Source organism: Muntiacus reevesi, chromosome 8, assembly GCF_963930625.1.
Source record: "Muntiacus reevesi chromosome 8, mMunRee1.1, whole genome shotgun sequence".
NCBI classification, from domain to species: Eukaryota; Metazoa; Chordata; class Mammalia; order Artiodactyla; family Cervidae; genus Muntiacus; species Muntiacus reevesi.
Genome location: NC_089256.1, coordinates 90218639 through 90241858, shown reverse-complemented (window position 1 = coordinate 90241858; position 23220 = coordinate 90218639). Strand labels below are relative to the sequence as shown.

Below are 23220 nucleotides of genomic sequence, written 5' to 3'. Positions count from 1 at the left end.
ATTGTGTAGGATGGAGCAGCTTAAGTCGTGCCTATAGTCTGGTCATGATGTAATCAACTCCTTCCAGCTGATGGGGTTCCAGTGTTAAAGGGTATGGCTCAGAAAATGGTCTATAGCCCTTGCGTGCTAAGTCACTTCAGTCGTGTTGAACTCTTTTCGACCTCATGAGCTTAGCCTGCCAGGCTCCTCTGTCCAAGGGATTCTCCAGGCAAGAATATTGGAGTTTGTTTCCATGCCCTTCCCCAGGGATCAAACCCTCATCTCTTAAGACTCCTGCATTCACAGGCAGTTTCTTTACCACTAGTGCCTCCTGGGAATCCCAAGATAGTCCTTGTGAAGGAACTAAATATCCTTGACTTTAATGGCTGAAGTATTTCATCTTCTTTTTTTCAAAATTTAAACTTTTTGTTTTGTATTGGAGTACAGTCAATTAACAATGTAGTGGTAGTTTCAGGCGAACAGTGAAGGGACTCAGCCACACATGCACATGTATGCATTCTTCTCCAAATCCCAGTCCTGTCCAGGCTGCCACATAACACTGAGCAGACTTCCCTGTGCTTACAGCAGGTTCTTGTTGTTATCCATTTTAAATACAGCAGTGTGTACATGACCTTCCCAAGCAAAATTTCATCTTGCTTGACTGTTTTCCTTTGTTGCTGCATTTTTCTCATTTCTCTGATTAAATCTATTCTTTGACTATAAATGCCTCCAACTAATCAAGTTCACATGGTTACTTGTACTTCTGACCAATGGGCTAAAAATCAGAGGTTCCCAGGAACCCTTCTCCTTGGGTCTGATTAATTTGCTACGTGGCTCACAGAACTCAGGAAAGTCACTAGATTACAGCTGTATTCTGATGACCAAAAAAATTATATCATTTATAATTATTTCATTGTCCTCAAGATCTGTTGAACTCTGAATCTGAATTTGGTCACTAGGGCCGCATGGTTCTTTGTATCATCTGTCTCTGCCTCCTGAAGTCCTCTTTACCATCTCCAGAAGCTGAAGCTGAAGGTATGTTTAGAGGGGTATGTTCCCAGGAAGATAATCAATGTGGAGTCCAGGCTGATGACATCAAATATACCAAATCTGTCTCTGTGTTCACTTTGTTCTGCCTCCAGAGAAATAAAACAGTCACTGTGGAATGCCATTCTGTATACCATGAACTCTCCCGTATCAGAGATCCTGTCCTTGGTTTTGTCTTTGGTCTGAAGCTTCTTCAAGGCCTCTTTTTCTCTGGATACGGAGTCTAGATCTTCGGTTTTGGAACCAAATCTGGACTCTTTTGGCTCTGGAACCCCAATTTCTTCAGCAAGTTGCTCTCTGGAGTCAATCCCAGGATAGGGGTTTTCTGTGAACGCGTTCTTGAGAGTTTGTAACTGAGAGGAACTGTAGCTGGTACGACACCGTCTGTCTCTTCCATCTTGAATCTTCTCTTTAGGGGAGGCGTGGTCTTTGCTTGAGCCTAAGTTCTTCTTGGGTCTCTCCAGGAATCCATGCCTTGCTCTTCGATTCTGAAACCATATCTGGATCCTAGACTCTTCAGTGTTGATTTCCACGGCAAGTCTCTGTTTGGCAGTATAGCCGGGGTAAGGGTTTTGGCTGAACGCCTGGACGAGGATCTTCAACTGCTCTTCTGTGAATGAGGTGCGGCTGCGCCTACACTTTGTCGCCACGGTCTCTGGGGAAAGAGAGACTGTCTGAAGGACTGTCTTGAGCCATCTGAAAGAGAGCTCCAAAGTCTGGTTCCAGCAGAAGGCACGTATGTCTCTTCTTTTAAATATGCTACCTAGGTTGGTTATAACTTTCCTTCCAAGGAGTAAGCGTCTTTTAATTTCATGGTTGCAATCACCATCTGCAGTGATTTTGGGCCCCCCAAAATAAAATCTGACCCCGTTTCCACTGTTTCCCCATCTATTTCCCATGAAGTAATAGGATCAGATGCCATGATCTTAGTTTTCTGAATGTTGCACTTTAAGCCAACTTTTTCACTCTCCTCCTTTACTTTCATCAAGAGGCTTTTCAGTTCGTCTTCACTTTCTACTATAAGGGTGGTGTCGTCTGCATATCTGAGGTTATTGATATTTCTCCCGGCAATCTTGATTCCAGCTTGTGCTTCCTCCAGTCCAGTGTTTCTCATGATGTACTCTGCATCTAAGTTAAATAAGCAGGGTGACAATATACAGCCTTGATGTACTCCTTTTCCTTTTTGGAACCAGAGCAATATTGCATAGGAACCTGGAATGTTAGGTCTATGAATCAAGGCAAACTGGAAGTGGTCAAACAGGAGATGTCAAGAATGAACGTCGACATTCTAGGAATCCGCAAACTAAGATGGACTGTAATGGGTGAATTTAACTCAGATGACCATTATATCTACTACTGTTGGCAGGAATCCCTTAGAAGAAATGGAGTAGCCATCATGGTCAACAAAGGAGTCCAAAATGCAGTACTTGGATGCAATCTCAAAAATGAAAGAATGATCTCTGTTCATTTCCAAGGCAAGCCATTCAGTGTCACAGTAATCCAAGCCTATGTCCCAACCAGTAATGCTGAAGAAGCTGAACAGTTATATGAAGACCTACAAGACCTTTTAAAACTAACACCCAAAAAAGATGTCCTTTTCATTATAGGGGACTGGAATGCAAAAGTAGGTAGTCAGGAAACACCTGGAGTAACAGGCAAATTTGGCCTTGGAGTACAGAATGAAGCCGGGCAAAGGCTAATAGAGTTTTGCCAAGAGAACGCACTGGTCATAGCAAACACCCTCTTCCAACAACACAAGAGAAGATTCTACACATGCTCATCACCAGATGGTCAACACCAAAATCAGATTGATTATATTTTTTGCAGCCAAAGATGGAGAAGCTCTATACAGTCAGCAAAAACAAGACCAGGAGCTGACTGTGGCTCAGATCATGAACTCCTTACTGCCAAATTCAGACTTGAGTTGAAGAAAGTAGGAAAAACCACTTGACCATTCAGGTATGATCTAAATCAAATCCCTTATGATTATACAGTGGAAGTGAGAAATAGATTTAAGGGACTAGATCTGATAGACAGAGAGCCTGATGAACTATGGACGGAGGTTTGTGACATCATACGGGAGGAAGGTAAGGTGGTCTGGAATTCCCATCTCTTTCAGAATTTTCCACAGTTTGTTGTGATCCACACAGCCAAAGGCTTTAGCATAGTCAATGAAGCAGAGGTAGATTTTTTTTGAATTTCCTTGCTTTTTCTATGATCCAGCATATGTTGGAATATATAGCTTGCTTATCGCCAAAGTCTAGAAGTTTTCATGGAGAGATGAGAACAGTTTTGTTTTGTTAGCTGTCCTGGTTGTGAGAGACATCTCTCTTTCACTGGAGTTGTTTTAATGCCGCTGTATCAGTCCTATAAAGTCAATTAAAACAGCATGCATAACTTCAAGGGAAATAAAGAGAGACTTTCTGGTGCTATCTTTACCACACTTAGGAGAAGCATTGGTACAGAAATGATATGCATGTTAGTTTCAGATGTAGCAGAACGGGCATGGGGTAGAAGTCAGGAGCTTGAGTGAAATGCCAGGTGCACCATCTATGATACTGGACATGCCTCCCTGCACCTCAGTTCATCAATTTGAAAAATAAGATGGTTTGACATGTGTTCCCTAAGGGATATCCTTGAGTATTAAAGGGAGTATCTTTTCTTTTGAATTACATTTGTGTTTAGGTTTCCACAATCCTCTTTTGGCAGCATCACTATATTCTTTTTGTCGGAAAGCACAGTGACTAGGAGATGATGCCTATTAAGCAGTTGATGGATTATGATCCCTGAATCTTGAGAAAAGCAATATCCCAACAAAAGGAGTGAATAACATTAAGGGCTTCAAAATAAATTGGAGACACTTGTCAATCTGGAAAATAGGTGCATTTGTGCATTAGTTATAAAACCTAAGCTAGATTGGGCTTCCCTGGTGGCTCAGTGGTAAAGAATCCACCTGTCAATGCAGGAAATTTGGCTTTGGTCCCTGCATTGGGAAGAGCCCCCAGAGTAGGAAATGATAATGCACACCAATATTCTTGCCTAGTAAACCCCATGGACAGAGTAGCCTGGTGGGCTACAGTCTATGGGGTTGTAAGAGTGGGACATGACTTAGCTACTAAACAACAACAACAAAGCCAGTTGAGATTGAGTGTTTTCATTCTTTTATGAAGTAAAGACATTGCTGCCAAAATTAGATTTATTCTGGAGCAATTGGATTAGTGCATCTCAGAACTGTTTATCGTATACCAAGCAAATGCACCTTCATTACCAAGAATTTTAAGCTTTATTAGGACATATATTCGCTCTTTGAGTCAAACTGATGATTAGTTTCAACACAACAATGTTCTCTAACTAAGCTAACAGCATCAGAGCTTAAAAATGTATCTTTTATTTGTAGTTATAAACATGCAACTTGTAGTTAAAATTCTCTTGCTTGAAATATATAACTGGTATGATTCAATTTTTAATTGCCTGAATATACACATACATATTTAAAATTCATATATATGTGTACATGTATGTGTATATGCATATGTATATGACACCCACATATCCATGTATGTGCATGTTTCATATACACTACCGAAAAGATCATTTTTATAGGAACTAAAGAAGTTAGGAATGAATATTTATACAGCAGCTTTATTAAACTTCCATTTTCTCTTATATTCACCTTAAATGAAGTAAATATTGATCACTATCTTTGATTAAATAAATTTATATGAAATATAACCAACCTTTAAAATATGTCTTCTAATGAAATTTGAAAGACAAGAAATCTCATCAATCTTAGGTACAAAATGGGTTGGAGAACAATTCTTGGATTAGCATGATTATAGTCATAAGTCAGAGTTGATTAATCTCTCCTAAAATTTCACATTAACTTCAAGCCATTGCAAGATCACAATTCTTAAAAGAAACCCCAATGATCTGATTCAATGTCCATTCTGAATAAATATTGTCAAGTCATTTTTGACAACACTATATTTATCTATGAGTTTGTACTTCTACATTGAGTTACCTGGAAAAATTGGTACTTTTTTTTTTAAGGAAATGGTTTAAACATCTGTAACCGTTGTCATTCTCAGCAATAACTGCTTTCTGATCTTGTGATGTACTTCTAGTGATTACCTTAAATTCTTAATTATAGTATATTGCTATTTTCTATAATTTCAGTTTTTGATTAGTTATGATTCATTCCTTCTTTCAACAAATATCTATTAAACACCTACTATACATCTGCATATACTTTAATAACTCATTAAAAATGATCTTATTCCTATGTAATTTACATAACATACATTTTTAATTGAGATATGATTGTTACAGCAAAACTAGCACTTTAAAAATATACAATTCAGTAGGTTTTTATATATTCATAAAATTGTATGGCAAATACCACTACCTAATTTCAGAAGATAATCACCCTGAAAAGAAATCCTGAATTCAGTTGTCCTTTGTTATCTCCCTTATCCCCCTAGTTTCTGACAACCAATATCTATTTTACTATGTATTTTCCTATTCTGAACATTCATATAAATCTAATCATACAATATGTAGCACTTGTTGTCTGGCTTCTTTTACTTAGCATAACGTATCCAAGGTTCATCCATGTTGCAGAATGTATCAGTAATTCATTCCCTTTTTTTGGGCTAGATGATATCCTTGTGTATGGACATACCTCATTTTGCTTATCTAGTCATCAGTAATGAACATATGAGCTGTTTCCATGTTTTGACTATGCGAATAATGCTGCCATGCACATTTATGTTCAAGTTTTTAAAAATATGCTATCAATTGTCTTGGGTATTAGTTTATGTGTGGTATTGCTGGACCATGTAGTAATTCTACATTTAACCATTTGAGGAAATGCTTGACTATTTTCCAAAGCCACTGCAGTATTTTGCTGTTCCACTACCCATGCAAGAGGGCTCCGATTTCTCTACATCCTCACTGAAGCCTGGTATGGTCCATCTTCCTGATTATTGTCATTCTAGTGAATATGAAGTAATATCTCTTATGATTTTGATTTACATTTCCCCAATGACTGACTAAAGATCACGTATGTCTTTTCACATGCTTAATGGTTATTTGTATATATTTTTGGAGAAAAGTCTATTCAAATCCTCTGCCCATATTTCATTGAATTATTTCTCTTTTTCACTGTTAAGTTGCAGGAGTTCCTTTTGTATTTTGGATTCTAGACCATTATCAGGTATGTGATTTGTGGTTATTTTGTTTTCTATTCTGTTCATGGGCCATCTTTTCACTTTCTTGATAGCATTATTTGAAGCACAACATTTTAAATTTTGGTGATGTTCATTTTATTTATTTTATTTTGTTGACTCTCAGTACTATCTAAGGAATTATTGTCAAATATAAGATCTTGAAAATTTACTTCCATGTTTTTTCCTGGAGTTAATAATTGTAGCTCTCATTTTTAGGTTTTTGACCCATTTTGAGTTAATTTTTGTATATAGTGTTAGGAGTACAGCTTCATTGTTTGGCATATAGATATCCAGTTGTCCCAGCACCATTGGTTGAAACCACTATATTTTCTCCCATTTAATTGTCCTGCCACCCTTGGTAAAAATCAATTGCCAGGACGTACCTGGGGGTACAGTGGATACGAATCCACCCACTAATGCAGGGGACATGGGTTCAATCCCTGGTCCAGGAAGATCTTGCATGCCACAGAGCAGAGAAGCCTGGGCAGCAGAACTGCTGAGCCTCGTGCTGCAGCTGCTGCAGCCTGTGAGCCTAGAGCCCGTGCTGGGCCAGGAGCCCCCGCGGGAAAGACCCGCGCGCCAGGATTAGTGGGCCCCACCCACCGCAGCTGGGGAAAGCCACACGGAGCCACGAAGACCCAGCGCAGCCAAAATAAGCACACCCAACTGTTGCCCATAAATGTGCAGGCTTCTTTCTGATCTCAGTTCTATTTATCTAGGCGTGTATCCTTATGCTAGTACCACACCGTCTTGATTACAGTAGCTTTGTAATAAGCTTTGAAATTGGGACGTGTGCATCCTACACACTTGTTGTTCTTTTTCAAGATTGTTTTGGTTATTTTGAGTTCTTTGCACTTCGATATAAATTTTAGGAAGGGTTTATCACTTTCTGCCAAAATGGCAACTAGGATTTTGATGGTTATTGCATTGAATCAGTAAATCCATTTGTAGATTATTGCCATCTTGTTTCCAGTCGAAGAGCATGAGATAGCTTTCCATTTATTTATGGCTTTTAAAATTCCTTTCAATGGCATGGTGTAGTTTTCAGTGCACAAATCTGGCATTTGTCTTATTAAATATGTTCTTAAAGTATCTTAATATTTTGATGTTATTTTTCATGAAACTTTTCCTTCATTTCATTTTTAGGTTGTTCAATGCTAATGTATAAAAATACAGTTGATTTTTGTATATTGATCTTGTATCCTGCAACCTTGATGAACCCATGTATTAGCTCTAATAGCTAATAGCTTGTTGCCGCTGATGGTACTTAAACTTTTCTGTATAGGAGATCATGCCCTCTGTAATTAGAGGTAGGTTTTACTTTTTCCCTTTCCAATCTGGATATCTTTCCTTTCTTCCTTTTAAAATGCCTAACTTCCCTGGCTAGAACCTTCACTACAATATTGAATAAAAATGGCGAGAGTGGACATCCTGTCCTGGTCCTACTCTTAGGGGGAAATCTTTCCAATGTTCATCATTAAGTGTGGTGCCCTTTATCGCATGGAGGAAGTTCCTGTCTATTTCTAGTTTACTTTTTTTTTAATCACCACATGGTGTGTACAATTTGCAGATTGACAGCATAAGAGTTCGAATACAAAAGAGCTTTGAGTTATAATAATATAATAGAGCACAATATAATATAATCTATAATTATATTACTCTACCACTGAAGCTAAAGTTTCCCAAGGGCTTCCAGGATAAACAGCAAATTGCTTAATAAAAAATTCTTTCTACTCTGACTTAAGCCTGTCCATTTACTTCACTTGCCAAGTCTCACCTCAGGATCCACAGTCCAGTCATGAAGAAATCCTTAATGTTCCACAAAAGGTTCACACTTCCTCACTCATCTCTCAGGTTCTGCACAGACTGTTACTTTGCCTAATGCACAAAACTTCTTTCTTTTCCTGAAAGTCTTCTCCTTGTCTTGATCTATTTCAAGATCCAGCATGTGCTTCCATTTTTCATCATTAAGTGTTAATCCTGTGGTTTTCCAGAGCATGTGTATTCTAGCTGTGTGTCTGTCATGTAATCTCAACTGTACTCAACTAATATGTCCAGCTGTCTAATTCCCACCGGACTGGGGATTTTCAGATGTGATCGTCTTTTTATTCTTATTAACTGGCATGCCGGATGGTAGAGAGTAGGTGTTTTAATAAAATAAATAATTCTTAATTCTAACATCATGAAACTCACCTTTGCACAATGTGTAATGCTTACCTGCAGGTAAGGCTCTTTTTTTTTTTTTTTTTCTTTTAAACACCACTGGCCCATAGCAGGGCAATTCAACTTTTGGCATTCATGGCTAACTTAATGTACTTTTGACACACATCCAAACCACAACATTTGGGTACATTTTCAAAGATATGTCACAATTTCAATTATTTAAGCATAGTAATTTAGAAATGAGCATCAATGATAACACAAATTATAAAACATCAATGTTCTAAAACATCATGTATAACCTTGCTGTGTGATACCTGTAATTCTTGAGGATTGAGGAGCTTGAACCAAGAGGCAAGAGCCACATCATCATTACTATTTTATTTTTATTTTAAATTGCAAACCCCTTAAGTCACAATCGTAATGGGAGTATATCAGAAAAGGCAACATGTATGTGATGAATTTCTGAGAAGGTGCTAGGTAGTTGGATCCTAAGAAATTATAGCCAGAGTACTCATCCTAGACTACTTTTTAAGATCATGTTAGAAGCTAAGACACAGATATATTCACTCAAGAACGTATAAATCAGAAACAGAGGCAAATAGAGCTCCTGTCCAATTTCCATGTTGTATTGCAGGAAAGGTTTTGAAATACACTGAATAACATCATGTCTTTCTGTGAAAAGGAGAGGAAATTGTTGAGTGTGGGGATAAAATAAAATATTTATGCTGGATCCACTTGATTTTTTTCAAGAAACCCTAATGCATATCATAAAGAGTAAAACTTTTATTATTTTTCCTACCTGAAGTAATAGATTCAGGTTATCCAAGATGATTATAGGGTATGATAACAGTTAGGGTCTGGGCTCTGAAGTCAGATTACTTATACTAGAATACTGGCTCCACTGTTTTTCTCTTGAGACTCATAGTAATTTCTCTAGCATCATTTTTAAGTGGGGATAATTATAATTTCTACTTCAAATGTAGGTTATGAGGGTTAAACGAGGTAAAAAGAGTACTTTTCTTAGGACAGTACCTGGTGTATAGTATGTGCTCAGTAGCAATGTGACTGAGCAGAAAGGAAATGTGGGAGAAATCCCTGGAACTTCCTTTCAGTATTCCATCCCCTGCCTGTGCTTCTCAAAGGCCAAAGCCACTAACAAACCAGCTGAGAATGTTGAGGTCCTTCATAGAATTCTGCCTGCCACCAAGCCCATAACACTGTTCATACTTGCCATATTTTAGCCATCTGCTCATTGCTTTATTGTTAATGCATTTGTTTTTTTCTCTCAGTTGTGAGTTCCTTGAGGATAGGATTAATACCTTATTCATAATTGGAACTCAGTAGAGTTTTAATAAATACTATTGAATTCAATAAATACTAAAAGAATGACATACTCAAGTACAGGAGAATGCAGAGAAAAGAAAGGGAGGCTTTTGCAGGTAGCAGTATTTGAAAAGGCATTACAAAGCGGTGGTTAATTTCTTCTTTCTTTAAAGTAATTTTTATTTTTTTCCTATAGCTATGTGTTTGAAGTTGAAAAAAATCAATTACTACATAAATATTCTCTTTGTTAAAGAAAACTCAAGCAACACATAAGCATGTAAAATAAATAATAAAAGTTCTTTTCAGCAAAAGTCCATATTCCATTCTCTTCATCAAAAGTAATTAGTTGTTTTAATTCAGTTTTTAATTGGAGGAAAATTGTTTATAATGTTGTGTTTGTTTCTGACGTACAGCAATGCAAATCAGCCATAATTATACATATATCATCTCCCTCTTGAGACTTCACTCCCTTCCTCCCATCCCCAAAGTAACACTGATTAGTTTTAACAAATCAATGTTCATTTTATCCAAACCTTTCTGCATACAGTTAATATGTGTATGTTTGTGTGCTGTGAGTGTGTATATAATTATATAGTAATGATTCTTACGTTATACAATTTGGTTCATATTTTCTGCTCTAATGTTCTATGTCTTGATTCTTTCACACTAGAAAATATATCTTAGCACTCTTTCCATCATATAAACAATACTACAATGGACATTTTACATCTGAATTTTCATGCATGTTGAAAACTATTTCCATAAAATACTCTAAACTGGAATTACTCGGCTTATTGTTATGTACATTATAAAAATGGCAACTTGGGAAGAATGTTTAAGAAGTTTTTGTGCTGAAAATGATCTTTTGAAATAGAAACTTCAATCAATTTACAGTGAATATATCTAGGTAAATAAAAGTTTTAAGTGACTAAATATACAGATAATGATTGAGACCCTGGTTAAGTTCAGGTGCAAAAGAGAGATTTGTTGATGGTAAATTGGTATTTTTAATGTTATCTATTTATCAGCTGGCCTCCTAAGAGGACTTAATGCCCACGTGGGTTTCTAATTTGCTACGTTATGGAGGCTTAAAGGAACAGATGAAGGTGGATGGAAAAGAAACATTAATGGGTTAAAATTGTTCATAACAAATATATTATTTACCTTGAAATGTGTGCATACACAAGCCAAGAACTGTGTGAAGTGCTCAGAATACAGGGTTTAACTGCCTTTTAAACGTATTATTTAGTAAAGAACAGAAAGATATCTTAGCAAAATGTGAATGCCTAGATTGAATTACCCAGAAGCAGAGACTGAGTCTTGGTTTCAAGCATCTCACATCCTTCTTTTATGGTTCTTGGACTGCCTACTATATATGTGGTGTAGAAGTCTCTATTGTTTCTGTATTCTCATTTTATCTTTCAATACCATAAAGGTTTTAAGAATAAATAATGATGGTACTCATTCCCATGAGCAAAGCCGTTTTTACAAATCATTCTCCATTAACTTACCTGTTTCAATTCAGAGCCCAGTTTTACCAGTCCTAAAGAACTTCTGAAATTTAAAGGCAGTTGAATTTCACAATTTTTTTTTTTTTTTTTTTTTTTGGTGGCTGGTTAACAAATAGTGTTATTTCAAGACCATGGCCATTTTAAATACAAAGGTGAAACAGAAGCCAGGACTGTGTCTTTCTGTAAGCAATATTATTTGTTTTATTTACCAGTATTTTCTTTCTCCCTGTGTGTTTGGGGAGCATTTTTCTCAAAATAATAGTGAATATGAAATGGAGCAGGACCCTATGGTCTTCCCCTCTCTGCCATGTCCTCTGTCTATGTTTTGTATGTGGAAAACTTTGATCAGAGAAAAGAGAAAATGCAGAAACAAAGGCAAATGGTCTAACAAGATGAAATAATAATAGTTTAGTCATTAAGTGTATTCAAGGACCTTTAGTTCTACGTTTAAGAGCTATAGATAATATTCTGAGCCATATCCTGTGAGCTCTCTTATAGATATTGAAATTCCCACCAGGTAAAAGAAATTAACTACACAATGACCAGAGTATAGCCATGATATTAGCTGTCACAATTCTGAGAACAGTCTTCAAGAAATGGAAACAAACAGAATCTGGAACTAAATATTAACTGTACTTAAAACAATCAAGATGATGCTGGTGAAACCATCACATGACCAATTTCAAGATGACTATAACAGTTGACTGTGCTGTTTCTATATGTGGCCCCCTCCCTATAAAAGCCTATAAAAACTCTTGCCCCATGGTCAGGGCAGGGAGTCAACCTTTAGACAGGAGTCCATCCGCCCCATCTCCAGGTGCTGGCATCTAAAACAAAGCAAACTTTCCCGTTCCCCAACCTTGCCTTTTAATTGGATTTTGAGCAGTGAACACCAGGACCTTCACTTTAGGTTACAAACAGAGCTACCATTTTAATGATACATTATTGTACTGAGAGTGGAGTCCAGTCATATGGAAAGAATAGGTTACTCTCTGATTGAGGAGCCAGATATTCAAAACGACTGATGAAAGTCGGCTTCTATTTGATGAGCACAGTGGTACATGCTGAAAAATTACTAATTCACTGTGCTAGTCATTGGAGGACAAAGCAACTGTTAACTATAACAATTCTTGCTTTTTCTATGGAACAATGTAAAGTTCAGCTTTTGCATTCAATGGAACTGGCAAACAGCCTCAGATGTCTGGGTTTTACTTTGGCTGGAATTTTCTTTGTACTCTGCAGTCAGTGTAGCATGCAATATAAATGGATAACAAGTGATTCCAAAGAATGATACAAATTTGATGCAACGTACCCAAGTATGTGTCGCCAACAGTCCACATATATGTTGAGCTCATGAGTAAGAGGCATGATGTGATTTGTTCCACTTTTAGTCAGAACACAAAATTCAGTTCCCAGGCATAACCCCTTGACGTTTGCAAATGCCAGGTCTTTTTCTTGTAGTGACTCAAATGAGATAATACAATGATAGGAAGGTATGCAAATGCATTTATTCCTCTCTCGCAGACATTCTAATTTTTGCCAAATATGATCTAGCATGTTTATGGTTATTGATCATTGGAATTTAGTTGCAGTTGCTTATTTACTTCAGTTTGTAAAAAAACAGATCAAGGAAACTTTATAGGAAAATACCTTCAAGTTGTGCATGCGAGGGGAAAAAGTGTAAATCTGTCACTTTCCTGCTTAAATCAAACATGCCTTATACTTCAGTAGTAAGGAGTTAGAATGTGAAGCTCACCAAAAAGAATATTACTTTTAAAAACCTAAGTCATAAAATCTGAGAACATGTTCCAATAATTCTCAGAAGGCATTTCATAAAGGATTAGCAGTTTAGCACCTGACAATTCCCTTCTATTGATGAGAGCAACTGCCTGGTAAGCTTATCCAAGAACTTATGTTTCTATTTAAAAAGAAATAATATATAGTATCCCAAAGAATGGGATGTTTGTATTCATATTGCATGCCTATTAAATTTTCTTTTTACTGTCACAATGTGAAAATTTGTTTCATGCTCTAAATTCTTCTTAAAAAATAGAGCTTCTTAAAGTCTCGTGTTACATTAGATAATTAGACATGCGCAATCGCAATAGTGCATTTCCCTTTTACTAGGAAGCTGCATGCTTACTATTGTACTTTATGTTTCCTTTGTCTTAAATTGTCATATAATTATCCTACCCATCTTGCTTCTCTCATTACTTTGATCTATCACATTGTCCTTATTCTATTGGCTATATTTTGGTCAGTATTTTATTGCAAGTAATATTTTTTTAAAAACTGGATTAACTAGAACTCTGGAGAGATATAAAGACAGGAGGGGACTAGGAGTGAGAGCTAGAAATGCAGAGAAGTCTTTATTAATTTCTTATCAAAAGCTTTTGAAACCTAAAGATAGTAATTAAACCCTAGTATTGAAAGGTTGCTTATTGTAGCAAAAAGCTGGAGCTTCCCAGATATCTCAGTGGTAAGGAATCTGCTGCAATGCAGGAGACACAGGAGACGGGTTAGATCCCAGGGTCCAGAAGATCTCCTGAAGGAGGAAATGGCAACCTCTTAGTATTCTTGCTGGAAGTTCCATGGACCGAGGAGCCTGGCACGCTACAGTCCAAAGGGGTGCAAAGAGTTGGACACAACTGGGAGACCGAGCACACACACTAGAGAAAATAAAGGCGCTCAGACATCACACCGGGCGTGCATCTCCTGCATGAATGTGTGCAAATATCTGAATGTTCTGAACTTTTGCTAAACTTTTGTGAAATGACATACAACACATTTGCTCAAAAACTCAGTGTAGAGAGAACAAGATGCTGGAGGAGTAGGTAGACATGAAGAGCATCTCTCCCCATGGACACATCAGGAATACGCCTCCACACACAGAAGTGCAGGCAGAACCCAGCTGGGAGTGCTCCGCAATACCTGACCAGCAGGAAAGAACATATAGAGCCACACAATACAGTAGGACAAAGGAATGATGCGGGGGAAACAGAAGTGTGAGCAGGACTCGACCTGCCCTCAGCGGGTAGGGGTCCGATCCCCACATCGGGGCAATTGTCTGAGTCAGAGGAGAAACAATGAAGGCTGAGAGGGAAACAGCTGATCTGTGGCAGCCTAAACGGAATGAGAATCAGACAGTCCTTGCCACAGTCATACAAACTCCGGAAAGGAACGTTGCCCCCTGGAAGGAGCAGCAGCTGGGAGCTAGTCTAGGGACTGTGGAGCAATCCCAGGGCGAGGGCTGCTGTTGACTGTAGAGGGACAGATCAAGAGGGTGTGAGGGAGGGGATTGAGACGGGAAATGCCTGCGGAAGGAAGGTGGGCAGCCAGGGAAGCAAGGCGATACTGCTGAGTCACACGTAGGAGTTGGAGCCATCACCACAGCCTCTCTCTATTCACATGCCAGCATCAGCAGCTGAACAATAGAGAGGCTGGCCCAACAAATGCATGATGAACGTAAATACAGAGGAAGACCCCACCCAAGGTGTTTCTTTAAGGGCCTGATGGGCCGATCTACAGAGTAGGACCCCAGCCAGGGGGGCCCCTCTATGTGCCTGACTTGCTGAACAACAGAGAAGGACCTCAGGCAAGGGAGCCCTCTAAGTGCCTGACTGGGAGGAGCTGGAGAGAAAGGCTGGCAAAGAGACCCATTTATGATTAAAACTCTTCAAAAAATGGGCATAGAAGGAACCTACCTCAACATAGTAAAGGCCATATATGATGAGCCTTCAGAAAACATTGTTCTCAATGGTGAAGAACTGAAAGCATTCCCCCTAAGATCAGGAACATGACAAGGGGGTCCACTCATACCACTATTATTCAACATAGTTCTGGAAGTCCTAGTTACAGCAATCAGAGAAGAAAAAGAAATAAAAGAAATCCAGTTCAGAAAAGAAGTAAAAAATAAGAAGTAAAGCTCTCACTGTTTGCAGATGACATGATACTGTACGTAGAAAACCCTAAATATACTATCAGAAAATTACTAGAGCTAATCACTGAATTTAGCAAAGTTGCAGGATACAAAATCAATACACAGAAGTCACTTGCATTTCTATATACTAACAATGAAAAATCAGAAACAGAAATTAAGGAATCAATCCCATTCACCATCAAAACAAAAAGAATTAAATATCAAGGAATAAACTTACCTAAGGAGACAAAAGAACTGTACACAGAAAATTATAAGATCCTAATGAAAGATCAAAGACGAAATAAACAGATGGAGAGATATTTCATGTCCCTGGGTTCAGTTCAATTCAGTTCAGTTGCTCAGTCATGTCTGACTCTTTGAGATCCCATGAATCGCAGCACGCCAGGCCTCCCTGTCCATCACCAACTCCCAGAGTCCATCAAAACCCAAAACCCATGTCCATCAAATCAGTTATGCCATCCAGCCATCTCATCCTCTGTCGTCCCCTTCTCCTCCTGCCCCCAATCCCTCCCAGCATCAAGGTCTTTTCCCATGAGGCAGCTCTTCGCATCAGGTGGCCAAAGTATTTAAGTTTCAGCTTCAGCATCAGTCCTTCCAATGAATACCCAGGACTGCTCTCCTTTAGGATGGACTGGTTGGATCTCCTTGCAGTCTAAGGGACTCTCAAGAGTCTTCTCCAACACCACCATTCAAAAGCATCAATTCTTTGGTGCTCAGCTTTCTTTATAGTCCAACTCTCACATCCATACATGACCACTGGAAAAACCATAGCTTTAACTAGACAGAGTTTTGTTGGCAAAGCAATGTTTCTGCTTTTTAATAAGCTGTCTAGGTTGGTCATAGCTTTTTGACCAAGGAGCAATTTCTTTTAATTTCATGGCTGCAGTCACCATCTGCACTGATTTTGGAACCCCCCACAATAAAGTTACTCACTATTTCCATTGTTTCTCTGTCTATTTGCTGTGAAGTGATGGCACTAGATGCCATTGTCATAGTTTTATTAATGTTGAGATTTAAGCCAGCTTTTTCACTCTCCTCTCTCACTTTCATCAACAGGCTCTTTAGTTCTTCTTCACTTTCTGCCATAAGGGTGGTGTCATCTGCATATCTGAGGTTATTGATATTTCTCCTGGCAATCTTGATTCCAGCTTGTGTTTCTTCCAGCCCAGCATGTCTCATGATGTACTCTGCATATAAGTTAAATAAGCAGAGTGATGATATACAGCCTTGACATACTCCTTTTCCTATTTAGAACCAGTCTTTTGTTCCTTGTCCAGCTCTAACCGTTGCTTCCTGATCTGTGTACAGGTTTCTCAAGAGGCATGTCAGCTGATCTGGTATTCCCATCTCTTGAACAATTTTCCACAGTTTATTGTGATCCACACAGTCAAAGGCTTTGGCTTAGTCAATAAAACAGAAATAGATGTTTATCTGGAACTCTTCTTAATATGTTCTGCTTCTGGTAGGTCCATATCATTTCTGTTCTTTATTGAACCCATCTTTGCATGAAATGTTCCCTTGGTATCTCTAATTCTCTTGAAGCGATCTCTAGTCTTTTCCATTCTGTTTCCCTCTATTTCTTTCCATTGATTGCTGAGGAAGGCTTTCTTATCTCTCCTTGCTATTCTCTGGAAATCTGCATTCATATGGGTACATCTCTCCTTTTCCTCTTTGCTTTTTGCTTCTCTTCTTTTCACAGCTATTTGTAAGGCCTCCTCATAGAGCCATTTTGGTTTTTTGCATATCTTTTTCTTGGGGATGGTCTTGATCCCTGTCTCCTGTACAATGTCACAAACCTCTGTCCATAGTTCATCAGGCACTCTGTATATCAGATCTAGTCCCTTAAATCTATTTCTCATTTCCACTGTATAATCATAAGGGATTTGATTTAGGTCATACCTGAATGGTCTAGTGGTTTTCCCTACTTTCTTCAATTTAAGTCTGAATTTGGCAGTAAGGAGTTCATGATCTGAGCCACAGTCAGCTCCCGGTCTTGTTTTTGCTGACTGTATAGAGCTTCCCCATCTTCGGCTGCAAAGAATATAATCAATCTGATTTTGGTGTTGACCATCTGGTGATGTCCATGTGTAGAGTCTTCTCTTGTGTTGTTGGAAGAGGGTGTTTGCTATGACCAGTGCAGTTCTTGGCAAAACTCTACTAGCCTTTGCCTGGCTTCATTCTGTACTCCAAGGCCAAATTTGCCTGTTACTCCAGGTGTTTCTTAACTTCCTACTTTTGTATCCCAGTATCTCTCAGAGTTTGCTTAAACTCATGGCCATTGAGTGGATGATGTTGTCTAAGCATCTCATCCTCTGCTGCCTTCTTCTCCTTTTGTCTTCAATCTTTCTCAGAATCAGGATCTTTTCCATTGAGTCAGCTCTTCTCATCAGGTAGCCAAAATATTTGAGTTTCAACATCAGTCCTTCTAATGAATATTCAGGGTTGATTTCCTTTGGGATTAACTGATTTGATCTCCTTGCTGTCCAAGGGACTCTCAAGAGCTTTCTCTAGCACCACAATTCAAAAGCATCAATTCCTTAATGCTCAACCTTCTTTATGTCCAACTCTCACTTCTGTGCATGACTGCTGGATAAACATAGCTTTGATTATTTGGATCTTCGTTGGCAAAACAATGTCTCTGGTTTTTAATATGCTGTCTAGGTTTGTTACAGCTTTCCTTCCAGGGAGCAAGTGTCTTTTAATTTCATGGCTGCAGTCACCATCTGCAGTGATTTTGGAGCCCAAGAAAATAAAATATTACTGTTTCCACTTTTTCCCTTTCCATTTGGCTTGAAATGATGGGACCAGATGCCATGATCATTTTTTGAATTTTAAGTTTCAAGCCAGCTTTTTAGCTCTCTTCTTTCACCCTCAGCAAGAAGCTCCATCATTCCTCTTCATTTTCTACCATTAGGGTGGTATCATCTTCATATCTGAGGTTGTTGATACTTCTCTTGCAATCTTGATTCCTGCCTGTGATTCATCCAGCCTGGCATTTAGCAAGATGTACTCTGCTTATACATTAAATAAACAGGGTGACAATATACAGCCTTGTCTATTAAATCTACCCTTTTCTAATTTTTGGAATGTTATGGTCTAGCAACAATTAGGTAGATTAGATAAGTAATGATTCCTGCTCTTTGATTGCTGGAATGTCAGTATTCATTCTTTCTGTCTGCCCTTAGTTGCTTGAGTTTTCTTCTATAGACTCTTGCCCAGCTCTTGCCATTCATTCTCCTTCTTCAAATTAGTTTTTTATGACCAAGAAGAAACAAACACCTTCTGCTGCCATGTGGGAGTTTCTGCTCTCTGCCCTACTCGGTTTTGGTTAAGGTCAGCATTGGTGATCTCTACATGACATCGCTTTCCTGGCAAGAGAAAGAACAATTGTCAATGTAGCCTTGAACTGACCTCAGGCTCTTCTCTGTTAACCCAGCCTAACACTTTTTCCTGTTGGCTTCTATATAGACCTCATATTTTATTTTGCTTGTAATTCAGTTTCTTCAAGCCTCATTGGAAGCGTTTGAAAGTTACTTAAATTTTTTAAAAAATCTAAAAAAATTATAAAGCAGAAATGCTTACTTATCTTGGGAGACATCAAAATGCCTGACTGGCTTCACAGCCATCTATCAACCCACCTCCTTTTTCTGTGTTTATGGCTAGTTCTAACCATATATAAAGGAGAAAATAAAACTTATCTTTAAAACATACATTTGAATATTGAAATTAGTCAGAATACAGATTTCCTAACAACTTTGAATTCATAGTGTTTAAGAAAATCACTTTACTTTCACCACTTTGCACATAATTTTAACTGAAAATTAAAAACTTGATTTTTAATAAATTCTGAAAAAATCTATAAAAACTTGATTTTCTTATATATTTGTCTCTTAGATTAAAGTAACTTTGGTGAAACCCTTTGCTTATGACTGCACATTACTGGGATTATATAAATACTACTTCCTAAAGCCAATCTCGAGATTTGCTTGGTGGGGTGACTCGCTTGAATTTATTTTCTCCCAACAATATCTCACTAAATAACAATTTCATGGATCTTTCTTCAGAGAACTTACCCCAGAAATGCATGCTTTTTCTCAGGAAGGCTTTAAATAAATTGATATTGATCACAATTGAAGCATCTTAAATGAAGACAAGCGATCATTCCCTGCAGCTGGACGTCCCTCTTCCTCTCTCCTCACTTCCTCTTCAACCTATATCTAAACTATCAACAAACTATGTAGTGTCTTCCCTCACCATGGATCAGGGGCATGACAGCTTTTCACTGTCCCAGGCTAAAATCCATCCCTCTCCAAGTGAAATTCAAAGTCCTCACGTTAAACAATATGACTTAAGTAACTTGGGTTCCCTTCTACTTCCCCGGTCTCTTCTCCGCCACTCTCCCCTTCGCTCTCACTTGGCCTCCTTTCTGTTCAGTTCAGTTCAGTTCAGTCGCTTTGTCGTGTCTGATTCTTTGCGACCCCATGGACTGCAGCATGCCAGGCTTCCCTGTCCATCATCATCTCCCAGACCTTGTTCAAACTCATGTTCATCAATTCCGGGATGCCATCTAAACATGTCATCCTTTGTTGTCCCCTTCTCCCACCTTTAATCTTTCCCAGCATCAGGGTCTTTTCCAATGAGTCCATTCTTCACATCAGGTGGCCAAGTATTGAAGCTTCAGCTTCAGCATCAGTCCTTCTAATGAATATTCAGGATTAATTTCCTTTAGGATTGACTGGTTGGATCTCCTTGCAGTCCAAGGGACTCTCAAGAGTCTTCTACAACTCCACAATTCAAAAGCATCAATTCTTCGGTGCTCACCTTTCTTTATGGTCCAGCTCTCACATCCATACATGACTACTGGAAAAACCATACCTTTGACTAGATGGACCTTTGTTGGCAAGGTAATGTCTCTGCTTTTTAATAAGCTGTCTAGGTTGGTCATAACTTTTCTTCCAAGGAGCAAGCATCTTTTAATTTCATGACCGCAGTCACCATCTGCAGTGATTTTGGAACCCAAGGAAATAAGTCTGTCATTGTTTCCATTGTTTCCCCATCTATTTGCCATGAAGTGATGGGACTGGGTGCCATGATCTTAGTGATCTTGCCATGATCCTTCCTGTTAGTTGAACCCATAACCACTCCAATGACTACACTGTCTGCTGCTTCTTCCTGAAACCATTCCCCTGAAGAGACTTGGAACTCTCTCACTTTTTAAATTTTTTAAAAAATTTTATATTGGAGCATAGTTGGTTAACAATGTTGTGTTAGTTTTAGGTATACAGCAAAGAGACTCAGTTGTACATGTACATGTATCTATATCTATATCTATACATATACAAGTATCTATCTATTTTTCAAAGTCTTTTCCCACTTAGGTCATTACAGAATATTGAGTAGTGTTCCCTGTGCTATAGAATAGGTCCTTGTTGGTTATCTACTTTAAATACAGCAGTGTATACATGTCAATCCCCAATTGCCTAACTATCCCTCCCTCCCACCCATCCCCCCAACCATAAACTCTCTCACTTCTCATATATTACTGCTTAAATTTGCCTTATCAGTGATGCCTTCTCAGATCACTCTGTAAAATAAAGCAGCAAATCAACCTATACCCCCATTCAGCATGCTCTTTCCCTATTACCTGCGTTCATCACTATTCGACTTACTATGCAGAGTTAACAGATCACCGTTTTTCTCTCTCTAGGATGACATCTCCATGGTGCAGGACTTTCTTTTGTCCTTTGCTGTGTTCTCTTCCCAGTGCCAAGAGCAATAGCTGGAACATAGACTCTCGGTGCTACATAATACAGTCATCCCTCAGTGTCTTCAGGAGATTAATTCCAGGATTCCCATGGGTACCAAAATCTGCAGATGCTCAAAGTCCCTCAAGCATAAAATGCTGTAGTATTTGCTTATCACTTCCTCCCATAGACTTAAAATCCTCTCTAGATTACTTTTACTAGCTATTAATAATAGAGTGTAGATACTATTTAAATAATTATAAAATGCTATGTAGATTATTGCCTATGTGCAGCAAATTCAAGTTTTGCTTTTTGGAAATTTTTTGGCATTTTTTTCCCTAGTATTTTTGATCTGTGGTTGTTGAATCTGAGGATGCAGAACCTGTGGATAAGGCGAGCTGACTGCACGTGGTAAGTGAATGAATAAGTACACACACGTCTTACTTTTTGTTTCAGTTCAGCCTTCTCCTTCATGGACTCTAAGACAATATATTAATTTTGAAACTTCTTTTCCTTCTAATTTCTGCAGAAAACAAGCTTCTCACTTTGCTATCTTCTTCACTAAATTCCTGCCTTAGAGATATTTTTCAGTTGGCAAATAAACCAGGACTATTAATTAGGCAATGCGCTGAAATGCACAGGATAACATTTTATTACCTCTTATCAGTTGGATTAGATAGCATGCTAGAATAATTGGCGTAAACCTCTTGAAAAGGTTGATTTTTGAACAGCTAACATTGTGTTATTGATTCTAAAGTGTGATTTTTGATTTATCCATTAGGTTTCATATCTAGAAATCTAGTCACTTAATTATTACCTGTATTTCTGTCCTTCAGCCAGTCAAGGCTGGACCTACAACGTTGGAGTTCCTCAAGCCCAGTGTAAGGCCAAGATATGTGGCATCTTGACAGTACTGTGCATCAGTAAATAAATATTATGCACCTTCTAGGACTGATTCTCTTTCAATATTTGTTCAGCAGAATTAAAGGCTGAGGCTGGGTTCCTTGGAACAACAACAACAACAAAAAATCACTAAGAAAAGACAGCTGGAAGGCTGTCTCCTATCCATTGTCACGTACAATTACAATTCCATTTAAGCTCCAAATTTAGACCCCATCTGGGCAAAATGACAGCTCTGCTTTTGCTTTTTGTCAGGCATCTTAGGAATATATTGCGGGATCGCACCTGTCCTATCCCAAGTAACTTAACAAAAGTCCTTTCAACCTCATATTATAGTCTCACACAGAGGACTTCTATAAATACACCTTTTCCAGCAGGGATGGTGGATTGTTCTGCGCCCCGATAGATTGGTGCCCTGGGCCAGGGCCCAGCTGACTGACCCCTTATTGCAGCCTGGCCAGAATCTTACAGCACCACCTGCTATTATTAATATTTGGGAAAAGAGAGAAAGTTGTTCTTGTCTAAAATGACATTTCTTAGCCACCCAAAATTGAATCTAATCTCGCAACTTTGCTAATTGAATTAGTCCTTCAAAATAACAAGGATTTTCATCAGGAACAGAACTCAAGCTCCAAAAAAGAAGACAGAAGCTTTTTCCCCCAAATCTAAATTAACACTTAAAGTGAAAGAAAATCATTTAGCTAAGGATTGGTTAGCTAATAAGGGAATCCATCAACTGCTGTTGTGTTTCATTATATTTGTTTTGTTTTGCTTTTCATTTGCTTTTCCTGGGCAGGTTCTAAATGACCTCTGGAGTGGCTACTGAGGAGCTTTATTCAGTCTTATGAGCCATGCCAAGGGAGTGTGAGGGATTCTATCCTGCGGAGGTCAATGCTGATAAGAGCACAAAGGCAAAGACAGCAATGAAAGCTGGAGTGTTTGTGCCTTGATAGACATGACAAGAATGGGCAAGGACAGTGAGACAGCCAAGGTCAAAGCCCATGTAAAAGCTCAGTCAGCTTCTCAGCTGCATTTGTTCAGTTCTAACACCACGGTTTCCAATCAGTGAAGCTGGGTGGTGGAGAAGCTGGGCTATGTCTCAGTTTCAGAACAATAGGTTCATCATCTGTTCGTGCCTTTCCTGTAGTGAACAGGAGCTAGGTTTGATAAAATTGCCTGTTTTTATCTCTTTCTTTTTTTTTTTTTTATACTTGCTTATGTAATTTTATTTAGCACAATTCCCGGAGAAAGCATTATGTCTTATGCTTACAGAGATAATGTCCATTTTAATTCTTACTTTTATTTTTTACAGTACATTCTGGTTAGTTATCTATTTTAAGTATAATAGTGTGTACAGGTCAGTCCCAAACTCACAATCTGTCCAT

The 23220-nt window shown here is 38.4% G+C and overlaps 1 pseudogene; it reads right to left on the bottom strand.

Annotated features, from left to right (window-relative positions):
• Positions 1 to 1176: 1176 nt before the first annotated feature.
• LOC136172980 (double homeobox protein A-like) lies at positions 1177 to 12619 on the bottom strand (annotated as a pseudogene).
• Positions 12620 to 23220: the final 10601 nt, after the last annotated feature.